Here is an 18,895-nt window from a genome sequence, read left to right as displayed (position 1 = left end):
TAATCATAGTGAAATTTCTCCTTTGCTTTTTATTTTTGATTGCAGGCTGTGGTAACATGGGGCTGGGGCGTCGGCAGATGTTTATTTTGTTTCCCCAGATGTTTGGTTGTGACATAAAAAAAACACATACATGCAAGGCTCAAAACAATAACTTTGGTCATCATCCTCAAACCAAACCTGAGCAAAACAAATTTTTTTTCATAGCCTTTTGCCATGTGGTCGCACTGCCCACTTTAGATTTTGCCAAGGCGAGCGAGTTGGTGCTCCATGTGTTTTCCCGGCATACCAGGACACCTCATATTTATACGGTGATTGATTGATTGAAATCTTGTCTTTATTGATGCGAAAGGTTCGCCTGCCTATGGTCTGGTAAACCTGAGGCAGGAGGGAGGGGGTTGAGAGGGTTGTAGGGAGAGGGAATTATGATGATGATTAGGCTAGATGAATTGATGGACCCCGGATGTCCTGATAAAACGTATCAGTGAATCCAGGATTTGTTTTCTGTGTTGTGCCTGTCCTTTTGGGTGGGTCCAGGCTTCTAAATTCCTTGGTTTCGCCTCACTCGCTAGCGAGGCCCATGCGTCTTGTCTGAATTTCTCTAGACTCTTGCAGACCCAAAGCATGTGTGTTGTTGTCAGCAACCCTCCTGCGATGCATTTCTTGCACACAGGGTCGATGTCTTCATTTCCTTCTTCATTTTTTGTAAATGTTGCTTTTCTTGCCGGTGTTAAGGCTGTACCGGTCCTGATTCTTCGTAATCGTACATTCTCCCACCTCGTGTATCCTTGCGGGATTGGGTCTTCTACTGTCAGTAGAAGGCCTTTCAGGTAGATTTTGCGTTCTTCCTTTGCCAATTCGGCTCCTTCCTCTGGGTCAATGGGAGTTTCCTCGGTTGCTTCTTCCCGAGAGGTTAGGCCAGTTGCAGAGCTGGTGCTGCTAGCTGCCTCCGCGGCGGCCTGGTGTGCCCTCTCGTTGCCCAGGATGCCAGTGTGCCCGGGTAGCCATTCAATTATCAGTGTAGAGCCTTGTTTTTTTAGCTCCTTTGCGATTATTTTGATAGTTTTAACTGTCCTGTTTCTTGTTCTGCTGTTTCTGCACGCTTTAAGCGCCTGCTGCGAGTCTGTGAATACTCGGGCCGTGTAGCCCGGCTGGAGAGTTGCTTTAATGTCTTCAGCAGCTGCCAGTATAGCTTTGAGTTCGGCCTCTCTGACGGACGTCTGTTCTGAGAGTTTTGCTGTTTCAATTTTGTTCCCCGTTTCATCTGTCCATGCTATAGAAACAGCCGCGGTGTTCTTCGCGGCATCCGTGTATCTTATTTCTCCCTTTCTTTCTTCTTCTGTACGTTGTTCCAGCCACTTGTTGTGTTTCTTAGCTGCGAAGGCTCTTCTTCCCATCCCTTTATTGGGTATCGGTTTGTGGTCGGTTATTTCAACGTCTTTCCAAGGTGGCAGGGCGTCCTCTAGTGGGTACCTTCCTTCTGCTGCATAGCCCAAAATCTCAAGAAGACGCCGGCCGTGTGCGGTTCTTTCTAGGCGTTGAAAGTGTGCGATCTTTTGCGCCTCCGCCTATTCTTCTATTGTGTTCATCCCCGCGTATTTCCGGAGGTCTTCGAGGGGCGTATATTTTGGGAGTCCTGTAACTATTCTCATGGTCTGGTGGTTTAATCTTTCAATCTTTTTCCACTGGGTCCTGTTTAGGTTCATCGAATTGCAACTGTACAGTGCTTTAGAGGTGAGGAGTGCTTCGGCCATGATTCTGATAGCCTTTTCATCGGCCCCCCATGATTTGCCGGTTGTCTTTCGGATGAGTTTAAGTGTCTGGTTCCATGTCTTTTCTAACTCGGGTAGCCATTTAGTGCTTCGTGCCGTCTCTTCAAAAGTGACTCCGAGGATCTTAATACTTGGTTGCCTGCCTACGGTCTGTCCTTTCAGCTGAAGTGGCACTAGGTGAGCGATGCCCTTCCTGTGATCCCCTGGTCTTGCGACAACCATGTATTGCGTCTTTTCTGGGGATGGTTCCATCCCCACTTCTTTTAGGTAGTTCGTAACCTCGTCGATGCCTCTTTGCATTATTTGCTCCTGTTCGCCTAGGGAGCCTCCTTTGGTCCATAGCGTGACATCGTCAGCATAAATTGTGAATCCAAGGTCCTGAATACGTCTGAGTCGTGTAGGTAGGTCAGCCATCACCATATTAAAAAGTGTGGGTGATACAACTGCTCCTTGTGCACCCCTATTGAAAATCGCTCTGATGGGACTTCAGGATTTTTTTAAAGGGTGTGAAAGGGACTTCAGGAATTTCTGAGATGTTTGAAAGGTGCACCGATATTTCCTGGTGGGTTCGTTGGCCCCGTCAGAACCTCTCCTGACATGTCTGAAGTCCCCTTTACAGTGCCTTGAAACGTCTGAAAGCCTGTCAAGAACTTTTCTAATGGGGTCGGAAAAACCTTCAGGCTTCTTCAGATGTCTGTAGGCAAAGGCTTAGGTGGAGAAAACACATTTCGCAGAATTAGAACATAGTTGCTCATTGTACGCTACGGGAAAACAAAAATAAGTATTCGGAAAATCTCCATCGTATGTATGTACGGTCAGATTTTATTACTGCTCTTCTATCAAATACGAGTGGGCTCCTGGACCCGTCTGTCACTGCCCGGGTGTTCGGTCGCCAAGGAGGCCACCGAGGGCGACCGCCCCATGTGGAGAATTGACGAGCCGCGGGCCGAGTGGTATTGACCGAGCGGCGTTTTGAGGCGAACGCAATCTTGCCCGCTCGAGGCGAAATCCGTGCAACCATAAATAAAAAAAGAAAAAAAAAGAAAAAAAAAAAAGCCGAGAGCAGTGCGCGTTTTCCAGGAACAGGGATGCACGCGGGAGCGGCTCGTTCGGGGAACCGGCTCCTCGACGGGGGACGGTCCCCAAAAAAGAATCCACACTGCGTTTCTCTCCGCCCGGCGATGGGGAGAGGGTGCAGGGCAGCCAGGCCAGCGGTCGGCGGGAGAGGGTGGTGTGTGCAAGCGGGGGAGGCCAGCCGCCAGTGTAGCCATTTTCTTTCTGCTCGTGGGCGGTTCCGGTTAGCCCAAGAGCCGCCGCGGATTATCGGAGCGGACCAATTTCCTCCAGGAAGGTGAGCATGCATGGCTTTGAGGGCTCGCCCCTTGGTCTGTTTTGATCAGTGCAGTTTCTTCCTTGGTTCCGCAGGTGATCCCCAGTTCGGCGTTGGCCGCCTTCAGCACCGCTCGAGCGCCATCGTGTTCGGCGCATTCAAGGAGATGGTGGCCGGTGTCGACTTACTCGCTGCAAAGCCTGGCAGTCGAGGTCAGCGTCCCACCGCATGTTGTGCCTGCGCACCGGGATTATGCCACTGTGGGTCCTGAGACGGTGGATGACGGCCGCTGTTCGGACTTGTTCCTTGCGCCTCTTCGTCCGTTCGACTTCAGAAGCATCCAGCAAGCGAAATATACGCCGAAGACGCCGGCGCGACGTCATCATGGACGAAACCGTGACTGTGCTCGGGATTTCTCGACGGCGGCGGGCGCTGCTTGCGAGGTCGTGGTTTTCGCTAAACGTGCTTACTGAGACTGTGTATGTGTCCGTGGGGTGCACCTGCTCGGTTTTATTAGCTGAACTACGGTACATTAGGAATATACCCAGCGGCATTGTGAGTACTTTGAAAGATCTTTTTCTTTGTGATCAAGAAGTCAGTTGTCCCTGTTTGATGTGATCTCTCGTCTGCAGCTCCTTGCGCCGGGTTTGAGCAAGCGTTGCTCTTTATCGTCTTTTTGAGTTATAATATGCATGTAAAACTAAATGTCTGCAATAAATTTTCAATAATGTTTTGAACTGCATTTTTGTCTATGGTTCACAGTCATTTGGGCGTCTAGAGGGTTGATGGGCTAAAGGGTCTTACGGGTTGAAGGGCTGTGGGGCTAAAGGGTTTTTCCATGGGGTATCCCTGAAGGGTTTTTCTGAAGGGTATTTTTGAAGGGTTTTGAAGGCCTGTGAGGTCCCATAATCCTTCAAGGCTGACGGGCCCTTTAGAAATATTTTCAATAGGGTGGCACTCCCCTGTTGTTAGGGGCCTCAGGGCCCATCGTGTTCCCGATTTTTACTTTGAATCTTCTCTTGTCGAGGAAATCGTCGATGAATTTCAGCGTTCTCCCTCCTAACCCGCATCTTGCTGCCCCGTCCTTGACCGCCCAATGGGGCACGGAGTCGAAGGCTTTTTTTATGTCGAGTGCAACTACAAGCCTTGGGTCTTCGCGGTCCTTGTCCGCCATTACATCCTCATATAGGAGCTTGATGCTGTCCTGAGTCCCCATGTATTCCCTGAACCCGGTTTGTCTTGGGTCTAATCTATCGTAGGTCTCCAGGTACCACTGTATCCTCCGCGCTATCATCTTCTCGAAGATTTTACACACGTTTGATGTCAGCGAAACCGGTCTAAAGTTCTCGATCTTGTCCTGGGTTTTCCCAGGTTTGGGTATCGGGGTTACCCAGGAGACCTTCCACGAATCTGGTATCTTGCCTTTGGCCCAAATGTCGTTGTACTTATCGAGTAGCTTCTCTTTGGCTTCTGTTGAAAGGTTTCCGAGGGCAGTGTATGTAATCCCGTCAGGGCCGGGGGCGCTCTCTTGTTTGGCAGTGTGAATTGCTTCGAGCAGTTCCCCCTTGTTAAAGGGTTCATCCATTCCCGGTTCCTGGGGCGGTTTCACAGACCAGCATTTCTTGTGTTTCTGATCTCTTCGGTTGCAGATCGCAGTCTGCGGGAAAAAGAGTTGTCCTTCTTTCGCAGCTAGCTCTTTCTCCGTGATGTTGATTCGCAGCGCGAGGTTTTGTGCAGCGTTTCTAGTCTTTCTCTTTCGTTTGTCCATTCCTTTGTATGTACGCCAAGCTTTTCTAAGTCCAGAGCGTGCGTTGAAGGATCCGCAGTGGTTTCTCCACTTCTGTCTGCTTAGCTCCTTGGAGTATTTTGTTGCCTTGGCAGTTGCCATGTTAAATTTGATTTTCAGTTTTGTTGTCTTCTTTTTCCGGAACCTTTTAAGGGCTTGTAGTCTGCTAGCCCATAGGCTGAGGAGGTGCGTGTCTGGTGTGGGGTCTCCTTTTTTAACTAATATTTGTGTCTTGGCATTCTTCATAGCTTCGCGAATGACATTTTCTATGTCCCCATTCAGCTTGAGGCTCTCTTCGAGTATCTCACGAAATTTGTCCCATTTTATGAATGTTCTTGATTCCTTGCCATTATTTCCTCCTGTATGCTTGATTTTTATCTCAATAGGGTAGTGGTCGCTGCCGTGTGTCTCTCCATAGAGTCCACTGAAGATCACGGTTTGCTGTGGCCCAAGTTAGGTCTGGTGTGGTGTCTTTATGGTTTCTTTGTTTAGCCAGCCTTGTTTTAACGCCCGGTTCGTTGCAGAGCTCGAAGTTGTTGGTTTGCATGGCTTCTAAGATGTCTCTGCCTCTCTTGGCGTTAATTTCGTATCCCCATTCGTGGTGTTGCGCATTGAAGTCTCCTCCAATGATCGTCGGGTCTCCTTCCGCTAGCCCTGATATCTTACGGATCCACTCCGCCGTTTCTCCGTCGTTTGGGGTAGCTCTTGGTCGGATGTAGACCGAGACTACAACGAGCTTCATATTACCCCGCTTCAGTCTGACTGCAGTCACTTCCCGTTCGTCCGAACAGAGTTGGGAGGTGTCGAGGTAAGCATGTGGTATGTGTCTTCGTACGCCGATGGCAGCCCATCCTTTTTTCTCGATGGGGTTTTTCTCTCTGTAGCTGGGATTTGACTTTATTGTAGGTGTCACATAGAATTCAAACCCGGGTAGTGTCATACTGGGCGTTTTTGTTTCCTGTAGGAGTAGGATGTCAGGTGGCTCCTCTCTATCTAAACGGAGCCTCATCTCCGCCATTCTTGCCGAGAACGTGTTGGAGTTCCATTGAACGATTCGGGTCGTTGCCGTGTTTGTCGGTCCGGGTCTTTTACCTTTATTTACCGTGCTTGAGGGTGGCAATGTCTTTCTTGAGATCTGCAATAGCTCTGAAAACTGCCTCAAAGCCCATTGTCATCTCCGTGCTCATCTTGGCTACCTTTGTTTCCAGTTTAGTTACTCTGGACTCCAGGTCTTCCTGCTTTTCGGGCTGTTCTGTGAATCCTTTCGTTGTGCGTCGAATCCAATCAGATGGAATCCATTTCGGAATCGTTTCTTCGTGGTCACCTTTTATTGCCGAATTTTTCATATGATTCGCGTTGAACCGGAAGACTTCCTGAAGACTTCCTGTTATGTCGGTTTGATTTATTGGAGGGGTTGGCACTAGCTTGGCCGCCGCCGCGTAGCTCGCCCTTCCTTGTTGTGATCGCTGCCGCTGATTGGTCTTGTTCTTGGAGATCTGTCTCCTAGGGCATTCATTGCTGAGTGCCACATGAGGTCCGCCGCAGTTTCTACACTGCGGTTCTCGTTCGCATTCCTCCATGTCTTCATGTGCGTGTCCACACTTCCCGCAGCGGCGCTCCCTATTTGGACAGACATCGGTCATGTGGCCGAGACCGTGGCAGTGGAAGCACACGATTGGTCTCGGGAGGTATGGTTTCCATCGTAAACCTCCCTGCAGAATATAACTTTTCTTGGGAGTGTTGTTCCTTCAAATGTTATGACCACTGTGTTGCTATTTTTTCCCATGAGGCGAGCGTAGACGATCTTGTTTGTTCTACAATCCATGTCTTGCTTGAGGGTTTCGGGGGTCTCATCATTGTTGTCACCATGTAAGTATATAACTCCACGTATGTTATTGTTCCCCATGGCCTTGTATGGGCGCAAGGCATATGAATTGTCGCCTTTCTTTATCTCAGTAATTTGGAGAAGCTTGTCCGTTATTAGTCCATTCCGAGTCGTTAGTGCGATGGTGTTGGTTTTTGGTTGTATTTGGATCTTGTAGTCGTTCGGGCTGGCGATTCCTGCCTCTTTTACTGCCTTCTGTATATTTCGAGTAGTGAAGTCCTTGACATTTTCTCTACAGATCGGCTTCAGAACTATTGTCTGTGTTGGCAGTTGATCTTCGTGTTGTTTTTCCGCATTTGTCTTCTCTGCTGTAGTGGACGCCAGCAGGCTCACACACCGGCGTTTGCCCGCGACTGCTTGTCGATCTTCTGCCCTGGAATGTTCTCCTAATAAGGAGAACTTCATGCTATCGGGCTCGTCACTTCCCCTGGCAAAAAGCGGAATTTCCAGCTTTTGCTTTTCTTGACGTGTGGTTAGTGAAGGAAAATCGCGAGCGTATTGAGCGCTTACTTCATCGTTTCTTGAGGCGTCGCAGGTCCGTTGGCTTGCCGTCTGTTCCTGGGTTCGTGTTCCTCTTATGTAGCCGCGTAGAAGCTCAGACAGCAGTTTTCCGACATTCTCTTCGGAAATTCCCAATTCCTCTAGAAGACCGCAGTCCAGTTTTACCATCACCATCTGCTTATCGCTTGTTCCTTGTGAGTTCCCTGTCGCGCCACCATTCCCCGTCAGGCTTAGGTCAGCGTCCATAGGCGTTGGTTCCGGTCCTCCCAAATGTGGGTTCGTCGGGTTCAAAATTGGTGGTCGGAGTAAATCCGGAGGTCTTCCGTGTTCCATGTCACCTTAGGACTCGTGATGAAGGTGTTCCGGGGGTGCAGGCCTTCAGGGGCGATCGTAAATATCGTTTTCGTTTAGGAGAGTTCAGAAAACACGACAGATACGGTGTACTAGACATTGTGAAGTTGCAATACGACGACGAAGTAGACATCTTCAAAACGATTATATTACTCAGAAGCAAAGCGCGAAGTAACAGCTGTTTTTCTATGTAGCAGGAGCAAAAGCTTCGCAAGAATGAAAAGAAGCCCGATAGACATTGTTCTTGCCCTGATTCCAACCTGCCCGCTTTGTCCGGCAAATATCGATCATTCATCATCTATCTCAAAGCGAAAGATAAAAGGCTGCGGTTGATTGATCTTGAAATTCAATGGTCGTCTCCCGTCTAGTATGCAACCATTATCTCCCATAATAACAGGGAGACATCTTGTATTTTTAGTGCGTCTGCTAGACGCGCATTTTGGTTGAGCGTATTGGCAGTCTACATAAAATTACACTCACCGACCCCGGCTTTACCTTACATTCGCTCGCGCGTGATCTGTTTATTTAGTTTTCTAACGCTCACGGTAACGCTATCAGTGCCGGGTTCAACGACTTAGCATCATAATCGCAACCGGTAGCCAATTAATCAGATGATAAACAGTCACAAGGACGTTTCCATTTTGTGATCAACCTTCGGCTACAACTCAAATCGCACTTGCGTTCTACGCGTCTTCCTTTTGGAGTGATCATCGGGGCCCAAGTCACGATCAACCCAACCGAAGGACACGGACGAGATTTAATACACTCAGTTGGCGTTCCTTGTGCATAAAGTTAGTGCTACCGCCAAAGAGTGCGGCTTAAGCGCTATGCGCGTCTTGCAGAGTCGATGAGCAGTCGGGAATGGACGTGCTGCGGCGTAAGGGTCTTCGGTTGCGTGAGCTCGACCTGTCGTATCTAAGTTCGCTGGCAGCCGGAGAACATCGAAGGCAGTAGATTCGCGTTGTTCAAGGCCGCGCACCGAAGACACGCATCCGGTTGTCCCAACCTGGCGCTGCTCTCACTACACTAAATATACCCATTATCAGTAGCCGAGCTCTTCAGTTTCTGATATCTTCCCAACCACTCCGCAGCAAAATATGTGTCTCCTGGAATGTATGCAGCCTGGTGTTCATACGTACGCTGCGATGGCGCGTTTAGTTTGCTGTTTGCCGCAGAACTAATAACTCACAAAACGCGCTCTATATCCACCTAGCCAATTGAGTTCGACTCTCGTATCGTTGTCGTGTTTGCCAGGTGTCATACTATGGCGCTTTTGATATCCGCGTTGCACGATCCTTCATGTACCGGAGAAGTCGGTTGGGGGACTTTGACTAAATCTTGTCTCGCAGCGTACGCATCGTGGTCTATGAACGCGCAACTTGAGTAATGCGGCTATGATAGCATGTGGGTGATTTCATTCCCGCTTTGTTTTTATAGCTGAGGTCCTCATTCGGTTCCCTCAAGCGTCTGTCATTTGAAAAAAAAAATCAATAAAAGAAGAAACACGGTAAGCCAATAGTTAAAGCAGATGAGGAAAAAAAACAATCAGAAAATTGGACTTATATCGGCACATGCGAAAACCCTTGCACCGTATTTTGTGAAAAAGAGCCGCACAAAAAAACATGCTGCAAACGCCCATGTTTGGTCACATTCTAGAAGGGAACAATTTTTCTGATCATTGTCCGAAATGTACCTCCTCTTGATACATACACATAAAAATTTATTAATTTTTTTCAGAAATGAATTTTAGTTAGGAACAGATGACGTAAAATTTCTGATGTGAAATCGCTGAGAGACAAACAAATATCCCTAATCAAAAAGAAAAAACAAAAAAAAAAACGCCGGGCCGATTTGCGGCGATGTGAGGACACGACGAGGCAGACTTTGATAGCTTATCAGCGGCAGGCGCGAAAACTCCTTCGGCTCGCACTCGCGGCACGTAAAGTCGCAGCCGGCTGAGCAAGCGATAAAGAAAAAAAGAGTAAAGTCTGGAGAAAAAGAGCGAGAGAGATAGATGGACTACCCGCGGAACCGCTCGGCGAGCAACCGGCGACGCCAGCAGTCAGTCCCCGCTTCGCTTCCCGACCGGTGTGCAGTCAGTCCTTCGTAATGCTCGTTCACCGACGCCGGCACCAAGTCGCGCCTCTCCGGAGCACCGTCGCCCTCGAAGCCATGCTGCCGTGAGCTGGCTCGTGCCGCTTGTGACATCGTGGTTTTCTGCCCTCTGTCAGCGCGTTGCCTCGCGGATACCGTGACGACGTGTCAAGTGGACGTCGGTGTGCGTGTCTCCCCTTTTTTCAAACAACTGAGTCGGCCGCATTTTTGTGCTCTTGTTAACAGGCGTTCTTTGTGGTGATAGCTTGGCGGGCGTGCGACGTCTGGTAGGACGTCATGCGGTCTGCGTCCGTTTGTGTGGGACGTCGGAGCGGCTTCGTGATCAGTGGGGTCGTTGGGATTTCTATAGTCGTCTTCCTGGGGTCCCGTGGTGTGGACGCCGGGGTCGCTGTGCGGACAAGGAATGCCACTAGGACAGGTGAGATATTTTTTCTGGTTGTTGCGATGAAAATCGGACAGGTGGTGCCATCCGAATCGATCAACACCCACAGTCTCGCGAGGAGCTTGGAATAGTCCTTCGACTTTCTCGGTTCTTAATGCGAAAGGACAAAAATGGACGTGGGCTTGTGAGGTCTACGATGTGGAGTAATAGTTTGAAGCGTTGCCTTCCAGGGGTTGCATTTATCAGTGAAATGTAAATGTGTTCTCGTCAAAAAAAAAAAAAAAGTTGTATATTTTTGGTGCTAGAACTGCAATCATAATCAATCGTCTATTTGGAATATATTGGATGCTCACAATCCCGTCCACCTTTACCGCTAGGAGCTCGATCTTTGCGCGTCGTGTAGCTGCAACGTTTTAGTCTCTAAGCTAACTTTGATTCTAAGCAACATATATATAACGAGGTCCGGTGACGAAGTGCTCACATCAAAGTTCTACATAAATCCCAGATTCCTATTTCCTCTAGGTCTAAGCTGAACATTCTTCGTAAAAAAATGTCCTTAGTAACCAAGTGTTTCAAAACGACATGAACACGACGATTTCCCTACCTTTATCAGTGATAACAAAAACAAATTCCGTCATGGCTAGTCAATATTAACTATGCGTCACGCCTCCTGCTTGGTGATCGACTTGCATCAGAAAGCTAAGCGTGGCGCGATTATATCGTTGAACAGCATGGAATATGGCCCTCAAAGGGTACCACAAAAAGAAAAAAAAAAAAAAGAACACAAGACAAACACCCAACTCAACCCCTTGCTGTAATCAGGTCATTCCCTGGAAAGACTATTCTTTCTTTCTCTTTCGTGCTGAGCACGTTAAAGAGCTTTCTCGGGTTGAGCTCTTAGCCCCCACAATTGCTTCTACAGCATTTTGGTTCACGCAATTTATATTTTATTTTTATCTGATGGCGTGCTTTGGGAATTGGGTCGCTAAATTATTGTGGCACCACAATAAGAAGGATAACATTAAGGAACTTTAGGGGAAATCCCCCTCCGCACGGCTGCCGGGTGAACATTCGGAATTCAATGGACCTACTGCTCAATCTTTATCTTTCGCTGCGTTTCTTTGTGGCCGACGGGGAGAAACATGTGCGGGGAAACATAAGTTCGGATGAGGTCATACTGGTTTGAAGCAGGTCTCCAGAAGATTTTGTATAATATTAATGATGGTTGTATAATTCACTTCTTAAGGCATTGATTATTTTTTAAATTATGTTATTTTCTTTCCTTATTCTACATTTTCTCGTTTTTGTTGCATTCAAATACTCCAGATTGTAAGCGTAGTTATGGCAGTCACTTCCTGAATTGCAGTATTTGTATTGCATAAATGCTACTAATATCGCGTAACATTTCCGGTTGATGTAACAATTGCTAATCTTAAATTTAGGCAATTATCCACACACTTCAACTGATAAACTGGCGTTTTCTAGATCTCGATTGGAGGTTGACATATAATTCGCCGTACAGTCTTCTTTGAGCTTACAGGACTTCAGCCAGCTCGCAAAGAAGCAGGTGCTTGCAAAGTGCACTCTATTCTATCTTTGTGCGCTACATTTAGCGCACATGATTGATTACCACTATGTCGCTTGAAGATATCCCAGTTAAGTTGTTTTGATAATTGTTTTAATATAATATCGTCTAAATCGTGTGACACATGTTTATAATTGAAACACAATATAAACCCGTAGCTTTAATTTAAAACCCCAGAGGTTCATGTGAGTGATGTACGATACCAGAAATATTAGGTCAGCTTAAAACATATCTCTCGCACGTGTGCAGGCTACTTCTGCAAGAGCACCTTTCGGAATTCACGTTGCCCTTATCGTTCAACATCTTTTGAACGGTATTACGAGGGCTGTTTTCCTTTAAACCTTCGATGAGCTGGACAAGAGAAGGTAACGAACGAAGTGTTGGCATACAGGAAATTTATAATATGTCAGCCCTGATCATTGCGTGACAAAAGTTGTGGACTCAAAGGAAGCTGCCGCCCGGGTTCTCAGTCATTCATGTGGCGTCAACAAGGCCGTCACTGGCAACAGACGTGTAATGTGTATAAAACAAAATTGCATGAGCTTTTTTTTTTTTCTTTTTCTTTTTTTTTTGGGGGGGGGGGGGGGGAGCGACGATGGGAAGCCGAGGAAATATGTATGTGGTGAATTACAGTCTTGTTCACGTGAGGTGGAATGACTGAGAACGCCGATGGCAACCTTCTTTGAGCAGGGTGTCTAAACGCTCGTGTCACGTCACAAATAGATGCCAAAATATCTGCGGCGATTACGTAGACAAGTAGCTTGACTGTTTATCTAACTTTCGTGAATATGAAAACATGTTATCACTCTTTTTTTTTTTATCGCTTAAAGGGGATTGCAAAACATGCAGCCTTCGGGTTCTGTGCAACTAAGCGCTGTATCCGAAACACTTTTCTACGTGTAATACCTACTTTCCATGAAACTTAAATTTATTTAAACGTATATTCACATGATGCATATTTCTGGCAAGTCTTGTGTCGCGCAACTAGGCTTTGAGAAATAGATGCGCCGTTTGAACGAGGCGGTTAAAAACGTGTGCATCCGAAAAAGGATGCGCGCGCTTCTCGACCTTAAGACGAGATCATTGCTGCAACTTCACCGAGGCCTGTGAATCACCCGAAGGAGAAATGTGGACCCTGCCAATGATCACTCGACACAGCTGTGACGTCTGATCTTCGAGGAGGAGCGAGTTTTTGAATGAGCCTGATTTTCAGCCGATCCTGAAGCGAAGCCGAAAAAAAATCAAACAAACCTGGCGGTGAGCGACGAGAGGAGAAGCGATGCGCACGGCCGGAACGAGTGCGGGTTTGACGCGTGGTGCAGACTCCTCCTTAACAGTCGCGGCGAGTGCAAGCACTGCATATAAACAAAGACGACTTGAGATGTCTTTTAGCGTTGCAAACATTCACCAAATTATTCTTTAGTATGTCATCTTCCTAATCCCTTGGTCTAGACTTCTTCCCCATCCACTCGACCACTGCGTCTTTATGAGATTCGATAAGTTGGAAACATTTTATACGCACGTTGATTAAACCGAGGAATATACCCCAGAAAACAAGCGAGACATAAACAATCGAAATAATTAAAATGATAAAGTGACCTAAGAAAGTAACACAGAACAATTGACCTACGAGTCACTGGCCTTCGCACATCACAATTAAATTCCACTACGAGTCAGTGGGCTTCGGAACATTGTAAATAATAAATTAAAAAAAGAAAACGTGTTCAATGATCGTTCATTATGAGCCACTGGGTCACAACACCGTAGATAGTTTTTTTTTTTTTTTTATTAAGCATGAGCATAGGGGATAGTTAGCTTTGTGCGTGTATTTTCCCGTCTAGTTGTGTAATCGTTGTGTTCAAGCAGTTTCGCCCCCCTCAGTCACAATGTACCAAGTAGATAAAATCGATCCGGCAATTCTTTATGAATAAAGCAGACTGTTTTTGTTTTGTTTTTTTCACACTTTACGTACCTTATATCATTTGCTCCGAAACGCTTGACATTTTCTGTGCAGATGACAAGGTTTGGCGAAATTCTCGTGACTCAAACTCGACGAGTGAACGTTTCAGTTTTCGCGCGTTAAACGCGACGTGTGAACAGACCGATTCCGCAAAATCTCAATTTCGCAAAACCCTTGCACGTTGAAGTAATGCACCGTGGAAATAAACCCTAAATTGCACAACATGGTGCACAACATTATTTACAACATTGTGAAAACGGAATTCACCGAGACGAAAGTAGCTGTGCGACTTACTTTGAAAGACCAACGGGATTAAATGAAAATTATGGTTATTTCTGCTCTAACAATGTCATACTTGGGTTCACAATATACGGCTTGGCGACGGAAAATGTAGAGTTGTGTTTTACTGGGTATTATTAACATTTTAAGATATTGGTTTTAATTGCAGTGTATTATTTCTGAATAATCCCTAATGTTAAGACTCCTTAATAATATGCAAACCATCCTAGTTAACTAATTTAAATTAGTAAAAAAAATTACTTTCGAATAGTGCAAGCCATCACTTTATACGGCCTGCTTAAAAACGACTAACAACAAAGAAAACAAGGAAACTTATTTTCTAAAGAAACGTTGTGCTCATGCGTGTGTTCAATAGATTTTTCCCATCGGATGGCGAACGCCATGTCATGCTTTGAAAGCCACTTGAGTGTACAACCGCCGGCAATATGAAGGTGAACACCTTACCTGGTTTCTTGCCTGTTTTACGGCTCCCTGAAGCTGTATTAACTCTCAACGTCTCAAATGGTACGTGGCTTGAGGGTCTAAACTTTGCATTCTAACCCCCTTCTGGAACAGAGCTTGTTCCGAAACTTGCAGGAGCGTCAAAAACAAGGAGAGGGATGTTCACCTTCGTATCGCTCACGGGTGTACATAGATATCCGCTTGTTTTATTTCTGAATTGATGGTGGATCCTGTGGTTGTCTTCTACCATTCCGCGCTTTGTAACTGCCCGGTCATAGGCAATGCATTATATTCCGTTTTTAACGATTAATTCGTTTGGCAAGAATAAAAAACTGCATAATAAAATGATCACTACCTCAGCTATAAATTTTGCTCGGCTAAAATAATATAATTACAGTTATAATAGCATGGCTAAGCTACAAGTGCAGTGAGCTTTTTACTTAAAAAGAACACACCCGCTTAAGTACGTGTAGCTAGTCATTGTTAGAGTTACAAAATGCTGCGTAGTTACAATTTATTTCCTTGTAACCTGTTGCGTGTGGATTCCTCGATTTTAATCGCGACATAATTTTATTATGTCGCGATTACGTTTTTTTACTTATCCTGATGAATGCCCGCGAAAGGTATTCATCAGGATAAGTAAAAAAACGTATCCTCGAACTAATGCAAGTAGAATATCCGGCTTGCTTGAGCATACATGTTCAGAGAACTGCCAGCACCTTCACTGACATGGCCTGTCAATAAATACTTCTAGAAAAAACAGTAACGCTGGAACTTAAAAAAAAAAAAAAAATATATATATATATATATATATAATCATGTTGCACAAGGGAGAACCGTCTATATGTGCTGCGGTTGCCAAGAAACAAGCAAATAAACATACCACCAGAGCCTTCTGTTTGTTTTTGTACATTGCCAGGATAATAATCATGCATATTCCAAAAGATATGACAGCTAAATAAAGAAACTTGTTTTCTTAGTAGTCCATCGACCTTTCGGATAGAGAGCGCTGACGCACTCGCTGTCGGCGCATGGATTCAATTTGCTTGGTGTCTCCTTCAGCGTGCTTGCCCCTGTGTTGCTATTTAATGTCGTTTTTTCCTGATGTTTCGAGAAATATGCGTCCCTTGCAGCACAGAGGCAATTAAACGTACTGAGAGGGTTCGAAAACTACAAAGTTATATTGAGCCTAAATGCGGACGTTTTTTTGCGAATACCTTATGATGAATTAGGTCACGTTCATCATTCGGCCAGGTTATGCGGCGGAAAGACTGAACTGATTTCATATGAAGACTACGATGGTCCCCGGCTAGACCCTCTCGCACTAGTTTCCAAGAAAGTAAATTTAAATATACACTAATTTATTGACGCGTAATAACTTGGGCTGGGCGTCGATTAAAAATGTTAACCCGATTAATCGCCACCCTTTAATCGATTAATTAATCGATCAATCGGTTGTGCTGATTTTTATGAATAATATATTGAAAAGAATGCAACAACTCGTCTTGCCTTTCAAGACTTATTTGACTCTCTCTTACATGGCGCAAAGGACATTTAGAATTGAGGATACATATAGTTCAACGATTCAAAGACACATATTTTTGCTTCAGCTCCAAAGACAAAGAAGTTTGTCCACATTTTCCGACAGGAAGACAAGAAGTCAGGGCTTGGGCGATATTTTTTTCTTTTTTCAGAGAAAGGGGCCTCGATTGTTGTCGTTGATTGTTGTTTGCGTTTTGGCGGATGGCCCTTGCCGCAGCGACGTACATGGGTGCTTCGCTCGTAGGTGATACTGAAACGAACGTAGGCTTCCACTGTATGAAAACGGTTTTTTTCAAATGATGCAGTGGACTTCCTTCGAGTTAAAAACTTCACCGCTGGAGTTTATTTTTAACCCCAACTTTCCAGCGAGATTGCCTTTCATACTCGTGAGTTCGTCCATTTGTACGGGCCGAATACTGGAACAAGTAACCATGGCGTTCTTAGCTTTCCAGCTTGTTTTTCTGCTCGTTTGTCTTGCCTGGGCAATATGTTTAATAGATCCTCAACACGTGAAGTTTCGCGGTCGTAAACGGATCAATTGCGGGCCCGGCTTGTTCGTCTGGCCTCAGTAGAACTGTATTGTACGTATATCCTCGAACACGTGACGCATCGCGAGCGCGAGAACTGAACCTTGCTCACACTCCTAGCACCTGGCTGGGAACAGAAAACCGCTCAGGACAGAACGACCGGATGCACGCCACACAGCGTTTTCCTTAAGGGAGGGGGGAGGAATGAGTTACCCCTAGTTCGGGCAGGTCGTCCAGGACAGAGCTATGCGTGCGTCCAGTTGACTTCTTTTTGAGTACCGATTAAAAAAACCGATTAACCGGTTAAAAAATTTGATCGCGATTAAAGCTTTAATCGATTAATCGGAAGGTTAATCGATCAATTGCCCAGCCCTATTTTTTAAGTGATCAGGTTGAAACCTGGTTAGCAATGTGCTGAATCGCGAAGAGATGATCTCCAAAGTCTACTGTTCACTGTTTGATTTTTGCAGAGACTAGAGTTCTGTAAACTTCTCAGACTAAGAAATAATCATAGAATTACGAAAATAATGTAAAATTGAGGGGATCTTGTCTGGACTTGTTTGTTTTAAGGAAATTAGGTACTCGAAAAATGTTTCAGTATTTTATTGCACGCCAAGTAGTCGATATATATAACTATCGGCGGTGCCAAAGTACTAATAAACAACATTTCACCATGTTGGGCTTACGAAATAAACAATCGGTTATACAAAAACACTTATGACTTACCCACGATATGAGTTAAGTGACAGGCTTATCGAGGGAAGTGTCACATATGTTTACTGTAAAAAATATTGCTAAATAAAATTAAAAGGCGCCAAAAAAAAGGGATAGTTTATTAAAACATACTTGATCCCTACTCCCGTATAGTGCCAAGAGAAATAACCTCTGGCAAATTAATTCAAAATCGACTGTCGGATACCATTTCATGAACCTGTGTATAGACAAATGTTTTTTGTCTATTCTTTTTTAACAAAGGCGCATCATGCATAGCTAACCCCTTAAATAATACGAGACATCGACAACGTTGCACTCGGGTTATTTCCATGTAGACGTTTTCATTTCGGCGTCACATATCAGGGGTCACAAGGAACTAACTCTCAAGCCCAAGATACTAACACCCGAGACAGGGGCAAAAAAGAAGATAGCTGTGTTTGAGACCATGTGTCTGTTTTTCGTTTTTCGCTTCCTTCTCCGGTTTAGTCTATTGCTTAACAACCAGCTCACCTTCCTAATAAGGTTTTGTCTTTATGTCTCAAGCCGTCTGTGCCAGCTCTTTTACCCGGAAAACATATATCTTTTCGTCGCAAAAAAAAAAATTCAAAAGGACAGCTTAAGAAAATTGTTTAGGCGGTAAGAGGACTGCCTAAGAAAATCATTTAGGCAGTAGAATGATGCCAGACAGGAGAGTCAGTGTATTTAATTCATTTCATAAATAAACCAATCAATCAAGCGAGTGTTTACATTAAATCAATAAAGAACATAAAAGACATATAGGAATAGGATCAACAAACAAACTGCCGTATGTTGATGGAATAGTTATACCAAAGCACCAGGCGAAAAAGAGGTTAAAAGGGCGTTGCTTATTTTGTCTACGAGTACACAGGTATAATCAAAAGCAACTGGTTTCGATATGGCAAAGCACGATGTTTGTAGGAAACACACACACGTGGATATACGCTGATTATTCTTGACCGACTTGTTTCGCATGGAGTGCATCCACATCGCACCCTGATAATGCGAGCACCAATGTATCTTGCGCTTCTTATTGAGAATGTTCTGCGTAATTGATTAAGAAAACCCGCGTTGTCATAAGCAATCGGTCTCTCCACCTCGGTGTCTGCATATGTTCAATATAGAAAATAATTTGCTCTCCTAAATAGTTAAACACCACGAAAATAGAAAGCGCGAAATACAAGGACAAGTGGAAGACTACACAGGAGAAGCGATGCTCTCAACTGACATTGTAATTCGGAAGAGAACGAAGACAAAATCAAGCATTGTGAGTCACTTTCATCAGAACATTATAAATCTGTGAATGTCTAACAAAGAGGGAGGATTTGTTGTGGCACCTCGGGATGTCTTCCTAGAAAATGTGGAGGTGTCCTTGAGAAAAAACTTCAACCGCCTGCCTGACTTCAAATCAAAACTTGGCAGGGCCAAGGTTCTTCAACTGTGCCACAGTCTGGTTTTAAACCAACTCAGAAATGAAATCACCGCGTCCAAAGGGAATCGATTTTCAGTTTTTTTTTTCGGCCAAGACCCATAAGGACGGATGCCCTTTTTTGCGTAATTCGGACTAAGAAGGGATCTTGGCAGGGTGACATGTCGCGGTTCTTCTTGCGTCATTTTTCCAGTCTGCAAATTAATAACCCATTCTTGGTATCCAACTGAGAAGTAGTAATTCGGTACCTGAAGTACAAT

General features: G+C 45.3%; 1 pseudogene; it reads right to left on the bottom strand.

Annotated features, from left to right (window-relative positions):
• Positions 1-428: 428 nt before the first annotated feature.
• LOC120842099 lies at positions 429-5,903 on the bottom strand (annotated as a pseudogene).
• Between the last annotated feature and the right edge of the window lie 12,992 nt (positions 5,904-18,895).

Source organism: Ixodes scapularis, unplaced genomic scaffold, assembly GCF_016920785.2.
Source record: "Ixodes scapularis isolate PalLabHiFi unplaced genomic scaffold, ASM1692078v2 PGA_scaffold42__2_contigs__length_573088, whole genome shotgun sequence".
NCBI classification, from domain to species: Eukaryota; Metazoa; Arthropoda; class Arachnida; order Ixodida; family Ixodidae; genus Ixodes; species Ixodes scapularis.
This window is presented reverse-complemented; position numbering and strand designations above follow the sequence as displayed.